This window comes from Cavia porcellus, unplaced genomic scaffold (assembly GCF_034190915.1).
Source record: "Cavia porcellus strain 051 isolate PalLab524CR breed Dunkin Hartley unplaced genomic scaffold, mCavPor4.1 scaffold_23, whole genome shotgun sequence".
Classification (NCBI taxonomy): domain Eukaryota; kingdom Metazoa; phylum Chordata; class Mammalia; order Rodentia; family Caviidae; genus Cavia; species Cavia porcellus.
This window is the reverse complement of record NW_026947506.1, coordinates 57,691,048-57,704,679: the sequence shown is the minus strand read 5'-3', so window position 1 is coordinate 57,704,679 and position 13,632 is coordinate 57,691,048. Positions and strand designations below refer to the sequence as shown.

General features: G+C 37.7%; 1 protein-coding gene and 1 long non-coding RNA gene across 11 annotated transcripts in view; both read left to right on the top strand.

Moving 5' to 3' along the window:
• Positions 1 to 13,632, top strand: part of Auts2 (activator of transcription and developmental regulator AUTS2) — a 1,133,580-nt gene that overhangs the window by 670,641 nt on the left and 449,307 nt on the right. The window lies entirely within an intron of this gene.
• Positions 1 to 13,632, top strand: part of LOC134472286 (uncharacterized) — a 111,043-nt gene that overhangs the window by 52,229 nt on the left and 45,182 nt on the right. Inside the window, exon 1 of the long non-coding RNA XR_010042141.1 lies at positions 1 to 13,632. This exon is cut by the window's left edge and continues 52,229 nt beyond it; it is cut by the window's right edge and continues 41,500 nt beyond it. This is a non-coding gene — a long non-coding RNA (uncharacterized LOC134472286).

The following is a 13,632-nucleotide window of genomic DNA, read 5'->3' as shown; positions in this document are numbered from 1 at the left end:
TCATGATTTCCCTTGCATTTCTAGGGAAAGGAGATGAATTTTCTGGGCGTAGGCTACAATGAGGAGACTTTAAGTTCCACCCCTTCCTTACATCTAAATAATAACAAAAATGGTAGTGTCCTCTTTGGGGAAAGCTATATGCTCAATTAATGTTTCCTAATACTTGAAAATTCTTAGAGAAAAGTACAATAGAAGTGTGAGAAATTACTTTTGCACTTAATATGTTATTATGGTTATTTTTATCGCCATTATTTCTGCATGGGACTATTCTTTTAAACTGGTTCCTTGAAGATGTATTTTAGATCTCATGAAGTGAAATTTACCTTTAATGTAATAGAAGAGTGCTCTGAATATAAAAATATGGGAGAGTAGCTTCTTTAAAATACCCCATTGTAGGGCTAGGGATTTTGCTCAGCATCATAAGCGCCTGCCTGGCAAGTGTGTGGTCATGAGTTTGATCCCCAGTACCAAAAAAAAAAAAAAAAAAAAAAAGTGTCACACTAAAATACCTCATTCTCTTACTGTCCAGGAACATTAGCTTTGTCCCATGCAAGAGGCTCCTGACTCCTCACCTGACATGGCGCCATGCTGAGGGGCTGGCCCATCCTTGATGCTCTTGCTTTCTTTTCCACGCTAACTCAGAGCTTCCCTTCCAAGAGTGAGACCTTGCCACACAGGTGGGCCGCAGGAGGATGCACTGACTCCTGATGGAATTGTTGGGCATCTGCAGCTCAGCTGACTTGGCTGGAATTCCATTCTGTCACCTGCTTTCTGAATGATCTTCATTGAGCAAGTTAGTTAATCTCTATGTGCCTCAGTTTCCTACCTACACGATAAAAATGATAATACTGCCATCTCACCAAAATTGTCAGTGAAGATTAAGTGAATTAATACATGTAAAGTGCTTAGAACATTGTATGTCACATAATAAACATTAATACATGTAGGTTGTTACTGATTTTGCTTCTGCTGCCATTACCATTGTATGGTCTCCCATCTCTCATACCCTACAACTACAAGCCAGATCTTTTGGCTTTGAATGGATCTATTCTTCTTACTGGCCAAGTCCTCCTGTTTGCTATAGTTTTCTCTTTAGTCCTGTGCAGTGATGTATGAAATTATAAATAAAAACCACAATTGATCTCTGTGATATAAAATATTATCAGTGTGTCCTTTCTGTCCTATCTTCTTTAGGGGAACTGCCCTGCCAAGTTCTGTTATATATCTTCTTTAAGGTAACCCAGTTGCCAGGAATCTAACAGATACAATTCTCTGTTGTGTTGGTTCATCAAGTTGCTTAGGAAAGATGTACATGGCAGATTCCTCCTCTCAGGTAACAGCAGCAACAACAGAAAAAATACATCTGTTGACCACTTCTCAGAGTGTGTGGTGCTAGTGTTAGATTTTGAAGGCTGAGAGGAAGATACAAGGCAGAGGCGACAACATATGGAAAAGTTGGTATGGTAGTGTTGGTACCAACAAGCTGGACATTTAGGTGTGGGGGTTTCATGTGCCAACAGGGCAGAACAAGCATGACAGAAGTGTCAGGAGACTGACCTGCAGACTACTGATGATACGCAGGACCTTGCGTTTAGCCCGTTGGACAGCCTGCAGCCTTGGAAAGTTTTTCAGCAGGGATGTGGTCCGATCTGTCGGATTTGCCAGCACAGTCTAGTGTCTCTCTGGAAAGGTGTCTTAAAGAAAGGCGAAGGCTTGAGTCAGAGGACATATCAAGTGCTGTCTCAGGTGCTAACTGTCCCACCCTACTTCTCATGTCACTAACTAGAGTGAGCTGCGCTGCTGAGAGGCAGGTTTCTGAGCCAAATTCCTTCCCTTGCGGACATGGAGAGGGTGTGTGGAAGGAAGACATGGAATCCTTACCCTGCCCTTTTTTTAACCTTAATCTTTTACATGAGGCAGGAGCAAAGCTGCTGTCATATTGGGCTTGACTGAAGACAAAAGTCCTTGAGCATCCTTCCTCCAAGTGCTGGCAAGCTGGATGCTTGGAGAGGAGGTTCCATTCTGGAGCTCAGCCTCTCCTGACAAGTGCTGCAAGCGTCTGATGGCCTGACCTCTCTTGTGCATCACTCACCTCAGGCAGTTACACATTCAAGGCCTTCTGTGTGCTTCTTTTACCTCATTTGAAGAAGATGAGAAGTTGCTTTAAAAAGTCAAGAAAGCTTTATAAAATGACATTAAAACAACAACAAAAAACCATTTGGCCCTCCATCTTACAATTCTTTATATATTATTTTAATTATTTGAAGAAAATCAGTAAAATTGCTTGTCCTTTCATCAGTATCTTTTTACTTAACTGCCTTTTCATCTTCCCTTTATCTCTTTCAAATTGTTATTTCTAGCAGTATTATTATTGTAATTACTTTAAGAAAATGGATAAAAATATGACAATTTCTTGCTGTAGTATTATTATGCAGGTGCATCAATGCAGTATTTGTTATTCCTAAATGATTATACCAGAAATACTAATCAAAAACATCTCTTTCCAGAGTGGCAATGTGGCTTTAATATTAGCTGCTATTTCTTTGAATGGGGTTGCACAGTCTTTCATCAAAGAAACGCATCACCCATATCCCTGTCTTTAAAAACAGCAATTATGTGTAAATGCCTCCTGATTTATTTGAGCCAGGGCCACTGGCCAGTGTGAGTCACTACAATTTATTGCTAACCGTCACTTTTACATGATAGGTCTGTAACAAATATCTGCCGCATATTGTTAAATTAATCTTCCATTTAAAATTAATGGAGTTAGACTCCCCAGGTTCAATGTAATTTCGTGTTCACAGGCAGGAAAGGATGTGTGCTGCATACAAAATGAGACAAGGCCCAATGCCCTAATCTTCCATCACCTTGAACCTGGAGACTAGGACGCCTCTCAGCACCAACTAATGAGATTGAGCCTACGTCTCTCCTGAGGATGCTGGCTCAAAGAGGTTTTTCCTGCTCAGCAATAGCAGACTCTGTCTTATTTTAATAATTCCTAAGATATGACAAGTTTGATATTATGTATGAAAGAGGCAGGCTTGAAAAAGATAAAATCAATTTTATATCATTACTTCAAAACTGAAGCCAGGAGAAGTATGTTGCCATTAAATTAAAAAGAGAGAGATAGAGAAAGAGAGAGACAGGAAGCATTTTAGTCATAAAATATAGTGTCTATAAATTAGAAGTCATCCTTTCATTTATTTAACGCATAGTCACCTTAGATACTGTTTCTGTAATTCTTGAACTTATTCATACATTAATCAAAATAATGTGGATGAAAGACTGTTCCATAAACATTCAGATGAAAGTATCAGAAGGAATGCACAGTTCCTCGCAGGATGTGTCATACCAAGCCTCTGAAGTCCCATCATTGCTTTTTTCGCAGCATCTTTTGAAAATTGCATCTTCCTTCTATGTACCACTAACCTACGACTGATCAGTCTCTTACAGTTTAAAAATTATTGAGTTAAATTACACTGGGGTATTGGGTTCTTGGTTCTTTATTTCTTAATCTTCTACAAACTGAATGGCTTTAAGATGTGACAAAACAGGCTTCAGTTCCATACAGAAGCTGTGGCAGTGATGGCAAATGATGGCAATTGTTCTTGAATCCCACCCTCATGGTTCTGGGGATGACCTAGTTTACTCTGCAGTGAACTGTACCCTCAACTCTTTTTAGTTTTTATTTTGCATAGGTTTTTGCTAAATTGTCCAGGCGGGGCTTAAACTTTGCAACCCTCCTACTTTAGCCTCACAGTGTGCTGGGTTTATAGGTATGTGCCACCACACCTGCATTTTGTCTTGAATTCTTAAGGAATATTGATCTCCAGGGACAATGGGATACTTTTCATAGGTAAAAAGAATGTTTCCAAAAAGTAAGTTATGAAGGCTGGTAGAGGTGTGGAGAAATTTTCTGTTTTCTCTCATTCTCTTGAGTTTAGTTCTTTCTATGACTTCTGATTTTCTCAGAAGGGAATTCTGAGTATCTTTATGACTGACTTATAATGAGTGTGTGATTGATTCTAAACCTTTTCCATTTTGATTTGTTGTAATGTAGGCCCATAGTAAAATTTCTAAAGAGTTACTATTGGGGCCACTAGTGGAGCTACTATGGTAGCTCATGCCCATAATATGAGCTACTTGGGAAGCTGAGGCAGGATGATCATTAGTTTGAGATCAGCTTGGCTAACTTTATGAAATTTTTTTTAGAAAGTCTAAGGATACAGCCTAGTGATAGAGTAATTGCCTACCACATACGAGGCCCTGAGTTCAATTGTGAGCATCACAAGAAAACAAAAGATTAATACTGTGTTAGCTTTTATTACTGTTTGTTATTATCATTATTATTCTACCTAAATTTTATACCTTACAATTCTGTTTCCTCATGAACTCTATACAGTTCAATAAACACAAAATAAAGAAAAGTAGAAGTATCCAGTAAAGTCACTGGTTAACTTACTGCTACTTGGTAGTTTTCAAAATTATGTCATCTGATAGACTATTTGTGTGAGAATATTTTCAAAATGTTGGTCTGTGTCTCCACTTGCATAAGAATTAATAAAATTTTAGGGAAGCTTTGGAACCAGGGGATAAAATGTTAGTATAGGTTAAAAAGGAAAAGGATGAGTAATAGGGGCGCGGCTTTCTTCAGGACCCTGAATTGCTTTGTTACATAAAGATCTCGCTCCTGCAGTTCCAAGCGGTTTGAATTTCCACTGCAGGCCCCGGAGAACCTGGCAAGTCCCAGTAAGGACCCTTCTTGTCCCTCTCACAGCCTCCTCTCCTAGCGTTCTGGGTGTGCAACCTTTTGACTTGGCTTGCCTGGGCCACAGTGAGTGAAGAGAAACTGTCTTCGGTCACTCCTTAAATATATAGCAATGTACAGAAATAAGAACACTTCCTTTTAAGATTTTTTTATTGTAACATTAAAAGAAACAGAGAGTGCCTGGGCTGAGTTGTTGTTTTTGCTTTTATTTGCAGTATTGGAGATTGAAACCATGACTTTTGCACTGAACTATATCCCTAGCCCTTTCTCCCTTTCTCTCTCTCTCTCTCTCTTCCTTTCTTTTTTTCCTCTCTCTGTCTCGCTCTGACAGAAGTCTTCCTGAATCATTAAGTTACACAGGCTGAGTTTGAGTTTGTGATCTTGCTTCAGTCTCCCACAGTACTTGAGATTAGAGGTATGTGTCACTATGCCTAGCTTTGTTTTTTCCCCCTAAACCTTTTTCTTTTTGTTTTCTTTCCTTTCGTTAAAAGAATTTCTATTATTTTGCTTCAAAATCTTTATCTTTTTGAGATTTTCTTTGTTATTGTGGAAGAGAGAATAGGTTGACATTCTCATATTTTAGATCAACCATACATTTATAACTCTTAAGCTTCCTAATCAGAACAGCAGAGATAAAAGGGACCACTGATCTAATCCATGGCCTACTTCATAGGTAATATAATAGGTAATATAATAGAGGCCTGAAGAGTTCAAAATCCAAAATGTATATTTGTGAGAATGATATGGTGGTTCCTTAAATAAGTAAGTAAATATATAATCATAGCATTATCATCCAGTCAATAATATATTTCTGAGTATACAGCCAGAATTGAATGGAGGGAGTTGAAAAGACACTTGTACACCAGTGTTTATAACAGCCTTATTCATAATAACCAAAAAGTGGAAACAGACTAAATGTCAGCTACTGAATGAATAGGCATGTCTTATATCCATACAGTAGAATGCCATTATTTACTCTTTTTGTAGGCTAAAAACATTGCTTTGAAGGATGTCAGTGATGGTTGAATAATAGCATGGATATACATAAAGCCAGTGCCTGTATACTTTGAAGTGGTTTTTTAAAAAAAACTTTTATGTTTTACCACAACAAGGCACAAACACACTCATACACATACATGAGCTTTTATTGTCTGTCTTCTCCTTACATCTCTGGGGCTAATGTATGGATATCCTCCAGTGTCAGTTTTTGCACTTGCTCTGTGCATGTTTTTGAACATTACATCTTTTCCTGCCTCACTTCACTTTTTTCTTTTTGATACTTGTGTACCTGCTCTATGATAGCTGCTAAAGATTAAAGATACAAATATATCTGAATCTAACAAAAATTCACATGTAGTATTTTAAGATTATGCTTATAAGGTATTGAAAGCTGTTTCTATAAAATATTAATATTAAGAAAAAGTAAAACCATCTCATATTTCATAGAATAACTATAATCTCATTTAAGTAATTTTTGTATTTTATACTTTATTGTAACATATAGCAGAATTTCATTGTCATTGTATGGATAATAGCCAATTTTTGTTTATACATTTATCAACTATTAGATGTTGATCTGTACTTTTTCAGTAATTTTGTGACTATTTCATCTAGTTTTATAAGTACTTCCTGACCAAAGCAATCAGTAAAATGTGTGTCTCTGAATGGCTGATTTCTTTATTCTACAGATTGACTAAGAAAACTTGCAAATTTATTATTTTGGAAGAGTACAATAATACAAGTTTCATAAGAAAAGACAAATAATAGTCTTGAGTTTCAAAGAAGAGAGTTTATCAGAGACTAAAGAACTTTGCTAGTTGACCTTTAAGCGACATGTAGGAATGCACTAGGCACAGATGTGTGCCAGAGGATGCAGCAGTGCTAGCAAGGCAGGAGAAGTCATGGTGCTTTTGGAATAACCCTTCTTCAGTTTGCGTGCAGTGTGCTCTATGCATGGGAATTAATGCTGGAGAAGCACACTGAGGTCTTTGGCTGAGACTTGTAGGCCATACTCAGATGTCTGTGTGTTGTATAAAGTTTGAAGGCTCCTTGAATGGATTTTCCAGTGGACAAGTGCTTGCCAGACATAGGAGAACAAAGCTAGGGCAGTGACCTCAATTGGCTATCTCTGTTGAGCTATTAATCAAAGCTTTAGAGTGAGTGAGATTATAAAGTCAAAGAGTAAGATCAAACCTTATGAGCTTTACTCTTCTAGAGAAGGAGTTGGTGTGGAGGAGCAATCAGAGATGTGAAATAAAAAGATTAAGTAGAAAGGAGATCAGGGAGGGATTGTCCAAAGAAACCTGGTCAGGGAGTGATTAATGCTGCGGAGCGGGGCAGGGGAAGTCTTTGAAAAGGATCAATAAAGACAGAAAATTCTTGGATTTTTATCATGACTCTTAGTATCTAGGGACTGCATTCAGTGATGTGGCAGTTAAAGAACTGTGATTTCCTTAAGGGTCCTTTACACTGTTCCTTTCTATGCCTTTTGTACACCATGGTTGAGGCATATGAGGGGTTTTTTATATGATAGGGAGTATTATAGGGCAGCTTTTATTGTGATACGAAGATACAAACAGTAAGTTCCAAAAGTAGAGGGTGTAGATAACAGAAAAAGGTCTTTACAAAGGAAGAGCATGCAAGGCAAACATTCTAAGTCAGAGCCAAACTACATGGTAGGGAGATAGGTAAGTAGCCATGTCAAACATTGTACTGGAAATCTAAATATCTGTCAAAGAGAAGAACTATCAAGGTAAAAATGTACTGAGAATATTTAGATTTCATATGACTGCTTTGTTTATTTTATCAATCAGTACTATTAGAAATAATAAGCACTTGGAGACATCTCATTGCTGTTGTAAACCAAGACTCGCTTTAATCTGGTGCACTTACTCTTGGACAGGACATGCCCCTATGTACATTACATATATTTGTGAGTAGTTTTATGTTATCCCATTTTACGCAAGCAAAAACACAGAATTGCTTTACTTGACGTTAAACCAACTTGTTTTTACCCTGTACAGCAAATAACCTTCAGTGAGAATGCTTGTACATAGCAGGAGTTATTGTGTCTTATGGTGACTATTTTTTAAAATGAGAATTCATTTTTAAGTATTTAAATATCAACTGTACCCATTCTTGTCATTAACTGAATATCAAAATATAATTGTCATTGTAGGAAATCTCAGGAATTTCATAAAACTATTGAAACGCAGCTAAGAGGTATTATTGTTTATAAGTTTATTGAGCCAGGCATGGTGATGAATTCCTGTGATTCCAGCACTCAGGAGGTTGAGGCAGGAGGATCATTGTAAGTTTGAGATCAGCCTGGGCTAAAAGATGAGGTCAAGGCTAGTCTGAACTGCATAGTGAAACCCTGTCTGAAAAAGACCAAAAAACAAAACAAAACAACCTACTCGTGACTATAGATTAAAAAAAAAAAAAATATATATATATATATATATATATATATATACTACTCAGATTACTTCTCAGTAAGACAAGTAAAGAATGTCAGTTTGTCAAAAAAATAAATGAATAAATAGATAAAAGTCACCATTTGTACATTTCTACCCCATACTGTTAAATAATTAGATTCCTCTTTGGAAGAAAGATTCTTAAGTACTCTTAACTTCCAGCAGTTTAGGTAAAATTATTTCATTAGAATTTGCGTTATTTTCTGTCTTCTCAAATTATACTTTCAATGGTGTATTTAATATGAGCCTTGGGTTTTTGCACACCTTTGTGCAAGCCTCTTCCTTCCTCTTCCTGTATCTTTTAACAAACCTCGAAGCTTAAATTGAGACCATGAGATTCTGAAATCGGAAAGTTTCTGCTTTTTTCAGCTTACTTGATGAGAATAAAAATGACTGATGGCACTCTCTCCTGGACCCCTTTGTTCGATTCAGCTATGATTATGGAGCCTATTAGCTGGAGTTACAACCTATTTAAGAGCAGTGCTTACCAGTAATGGGGGCCAAATGATTTTGGAAAGTTCAAATGTACTGGACTCCCTGCAGAAATGAATTCAGCCCTGAACATATTGATGCAGAACCTGAATGAGGCTGCTCCAGTGGGACTGAGAGAATTGTGAGCCTGAAAGAAATGAGTGGATAGTAGAATTAAAGATCAGATAGATGTTCGGCTCAAGGGCAGTCTCAACTCTGAAGTTCATCACAGCAATTTAATCAGACTCAAATAAGTACTGCCCAGAAACGAATCACCTTTCCTATGACAGGAAATACAGTTTGTTTTAAAAATCTTTGTTTCTAGTAAGACTGTGGTAGGGCTTCCCAGGTATACACTGAAATGAGAGAGCTGCTACATTTGATAAGTGAAGGTACTGTGGTTTACCTTGGTACACAAAATGAAACCTAGCAAAGATTTATACAAGTCATAGTCTTGTCCAGGAGTGTGCAGCCCCAAAAGCTCTAGCTCCATTATCCTTTAGAATAAACAGACTAGGTTCACCTTTGGCTGTAGTTTTATGGTACTCCCTCGTACTGTGAAATTGGTTTCACATAAAATATATGCACATCTTCAGTGAGTGATACATAGTGTGGCAATGAAGAGACTGAGCTTTAGAGTGAGGCACACTTGGATCTGAATCCTGGTTCCTCTCCTTGCTAGATGTGTGACCCACGTTCTGTTTTCTTTTCTTTTTCTCTTTTCTTCTCCCTTCCCCCCTCCTTTCCCTCCTTCCCATTTGTCCCCTCCCCATTTTGCAGTGCTAGTGAGTGAACCCAGGGCCTCACCATGCTAGGCAAGTGCTTTACCACTGAGCTTCCTCCCCAGAGCTGTTTAAAAATTTTATTTTGAGACAAGGTTGTGCTAAGCTGGCAAGCTGGCCTCAGCTTCCCTAGTAGCTGGTATTACAGGCGTGTGCCACCACACCCAGATCAGTCATAGTTTCTTTGCCTATGAAGTGAAAATGGTAATGCTAACCTCACAAGATTATGGTGAAAAGTCAAGGTAGTATAGATTAAATGCATATCCATGTCTGCACACATTAAGTGGGCAATAAATAATGGTTACTTGTAGGTTTTGGACTTTGTCATCATCTTATTCCCCTCTACTCTCTTTATGACATGACTGTTTACTACTTTAAAAATAAGTGAGTTAAACCCTACTAGAGGGTCTTTGAATTCAGAAATGAAGAAAGAATAAACATCTGGAGATTTGGACAGCTGATTAATTGTTAAGAGCCCGAACAAAAACATTCCCTTCCTTGCACCTCACATTCCAAGAGAGTCGGTTATAGAATGACACATTTTTAGCAAACAAACATATTTTGGCAGGCAGGTTATGACTGTACCCATAGCATGAGAATATATTAGTTCTTTTTGTTAGTCACCAGCTCCTAATAATGAATAGGTGTTTCATCTGACATTGATAAAATTAGAAAGTGAATATACTAGATGTATTAGGAATTTACCCCTGTCCCCTTTCAGGGCTCTGGCAGGTAATGTGCCTTTGTGTCTCCATGTCCATATCTGTGTCCTTTATCTTTTCTCTATGTCTGTTTATCTGCCACTGTGTCTGCATGTGTACGTGAAGAGAGAATGAATAAGAATGAGAACCAGGGTCTAAATTATTAGTTTTATGGATGCCAAATGTAAGAACCCAGTGATCCCTGAAATGCACTCAGGTAAAAGCTACACTGGAGAGAGTTGCCAACATCCTCTTAAAGTAGAGCCTCCTAATCTACCCTGCCTTGTGCCTTGGGACCCTAAAGTGCTGTATCTGGCCTGCAGTCAACTTGCTAGCTAACTGCCTGGGTGGCGACCACATACCAACCTCAGATGTGCTGTCCCTTGGAGCAGGACCTCCCACTCAGGCTCTTTTATGGCCTGAAGAGTCCCTGCTTTGAACACACTTCACTGAAAAGAAGAGATAGTAAATGTCAGACAGTTTTCTTCTCTTCCGTTAAGGTGAAAACGTGAAAAGCAGAGCAGAGCAAAGACAATGGCTAACAGTTTGAAAACCTGAAACATGGTACAGAGTAATTGTGGGGACTTGACTTCAAACAGTCGTGAGCTTACAGAAAAAAGGAGTGTGGAGTTATAATCCACTGTGCATTTTCTACCATACTTACCAAATGTGGTTATTTAAAATTTTAAGGGTTTTGAAGATTCAGAGTAGTATATAAAAGCTGCATTCCATATTAAGAAACAAATAGTAGATGTTGAGTAGTAAAGTCTCTTGTTACATTCCTCAACTGGTTCTGAGGAAGTTAACTAAACGGAAAAGGGCCATGTAACTTGCGGTTTAGTTTTTTTGAAGCCAGTGCCGCAGTGTGTTTGTACTCTCTCACAGTACATACGGCATCAACAGCAAGACTGACGGAACAGCATGGACACCCTAGAGGGCACAGCATGCGTTGTTGGGGGATGGAGGGTAGACTAGGCTTGAACTGTTGCTTTGGTTCCTGAGCAGTGCTCATGGATGACAGTGTGCATGTGCATGTGTATGAAAGGGAGGGGAAGAGAGATTCATTCAGGGTGTCCGTGGCTTCCCTGTGCATGTTGACATTGTTCCACTTCCCTCCTTTCCGTGTATGGATCCCAGTAGATAAAGAAGACTGTAGAATCAGAATTAATGGCAACAGGCATCTTATAGGGAAACATGCAAATGCTTTTCAGCCTCTACCAAAGCCGTAACATGCGGAGTTGTCACACATTGTCCCCCTACTTCTCTTTGCCAGTTTTTGTCCTACTTCACACAGGACGCTGCAGCAAAATACAGTCAAGTGGGTAGCATATGAGAAACAGAAGTTTGCATGGTTCTGGAGGCCGAGAAGTCAAAAACCATTAGGCTGGCAGATTTAGTGTCTGGGAAGGGCCTCTTTCTGGCTCACAGAGGCTGTCTTCTAGCCGTGTCCTCACATGAGCTTCTTTTCGAAAGGCACTAACCCATTTGTTAGCAAAGGCTTCACCCTCATGACCCTGTCACCCTCCAAAGGCCTCATTGCCTGGGGGATTAGGACTTTAGCATGGAATCTTGGGTGTCATAAATACATCATAGCACATGAAGGAGAGGCAGTAGGCTAGCACACTTGCCATAATTAGCTGACAGAATATTAGATGAACTATTCTAAGGAGAGGTTTTTTGTAAAGAAGGGATAAAGGACAGAACAGGATAAAATATGAAGAACTGCTTTCTCCTCAGGAAATGCCTGCAGCCTGTAACTCAGTGTGAGACCGTGGGGTTAATCCCCAATACCACAGATTAATTAATGAAGTCAGAAAATAAAGTGAGAAATACCTCAATCCTGATGTATGTCAACTTTCAGTGTCCTTGTATAGATATTTTACAGAAGTCATTACTATTTGAAACATGCATTCTATTAGAAAATCAGAGTGATTGTTTAAAAAATTACAGTAATAGCTATATAGATGCAGTATAAAATTTTTATGCTATTGATGAGAAGTTTGTGTCATTTAAATACTATCAAAAAGTTAGAAGATAGATTTCAAATTCGAAAAAACTATTGTTGGCTGCACTGAGAATATTAGCTTATGTTTCCCAAGAGGTATTTAGATGGCTATATTGTCAGTGTGTATATTTCTGTGGACACAGGCTTAGATAAATGTGTTACTCCTCCTGGAGGAAACACCATTAGCTTTTTTTGTTTATGTTTTGTTCAGTGAAAGGAACAATTGATAGTGCTTACTGCTTGATTTCTCTGCCCTTCTCCTCACCATAAGAATTAACTGCTTTGGTGATAATACCATATTTTACCTAATTGAAGGTGCCACACTTGAAAGATACAACATTCTCTGCACCACTAGGAAAACACACTGACAATTACATTGACATGTCACTGATTTTAATACACATTCCAATTTCAGAGATTTAAAAATATACAAAAATGTGTATCTTGGAATTGATGAAATAATGTATGTAAATATATATATAATTTTAAATATATATGTATAAATAGGAATATAATTTCTGTTTTAGTATATTCTGTGATACTTGAATTATTTTTTACTGAGTTAGGTTTTATTTCATCTTTTAAAGTTGCTTTCAATATTATTTGATACAGTTCATTTAACATGTTCTGGAGTCTCCATTTACGTGAGTCTTTTGGAAAGCTTTTTTCTCCATTTTCCAAATTGGGGAATAAAAGAAGGGTCTTATACAATAAGGCAGATTTGCATAAAAGTAAAAGCATATTTTTCAAAAGAAGAAAAATGTGTTAGGCAAGGTGATGCACACTTGTAATCTCAGTACTGTGGGAGGCTGATGCAGGGGGATTTCATATCCAAACTCAGCCTGAGCAACTTAGCAAAACCCTATCTCAAAATAAAAATTACAAAGACTGAATATGTAATTTAGTGCAAAAACCCTAGGTCAATCCTTGATACAATAAATAAATACATAAATAAATAAAGGGTAAAATTATGTGCTCTTAATTAACAGGCACTAAACTACTACATTGACTATGAGAAAATCTGATTATTACTAGTTTGTCAAAATCTAGTAGCTTATTTAATTGCATGGTTATAATTTGTCTTGCGTTTTCCAGTTGTGAGTTATCCACCCAACTCACATTTTTCTCTTACTTTGTCATTTTGAAATTCACTATATGTTTATTTTGCAACATCACAAAAATCTAACTGTACACATAGCAATGCTGGATGTCATATATCAAGTGATAATAAATTCTGTGCGTTCTTCTACTTCAGTACATATCCCCATTATAATGTTTGGTGACTGCCTAGTAAGCCATCATCATGAAACATAAATTTTAAGCGTGCCCCTATATAGAGAGATATTTAGCTTTTTGTAATTTTTTACTTTAATAATGTGTCACATCCACTGATTTTGTCACATCCACTGATCATTTTAGGATCAGTTCC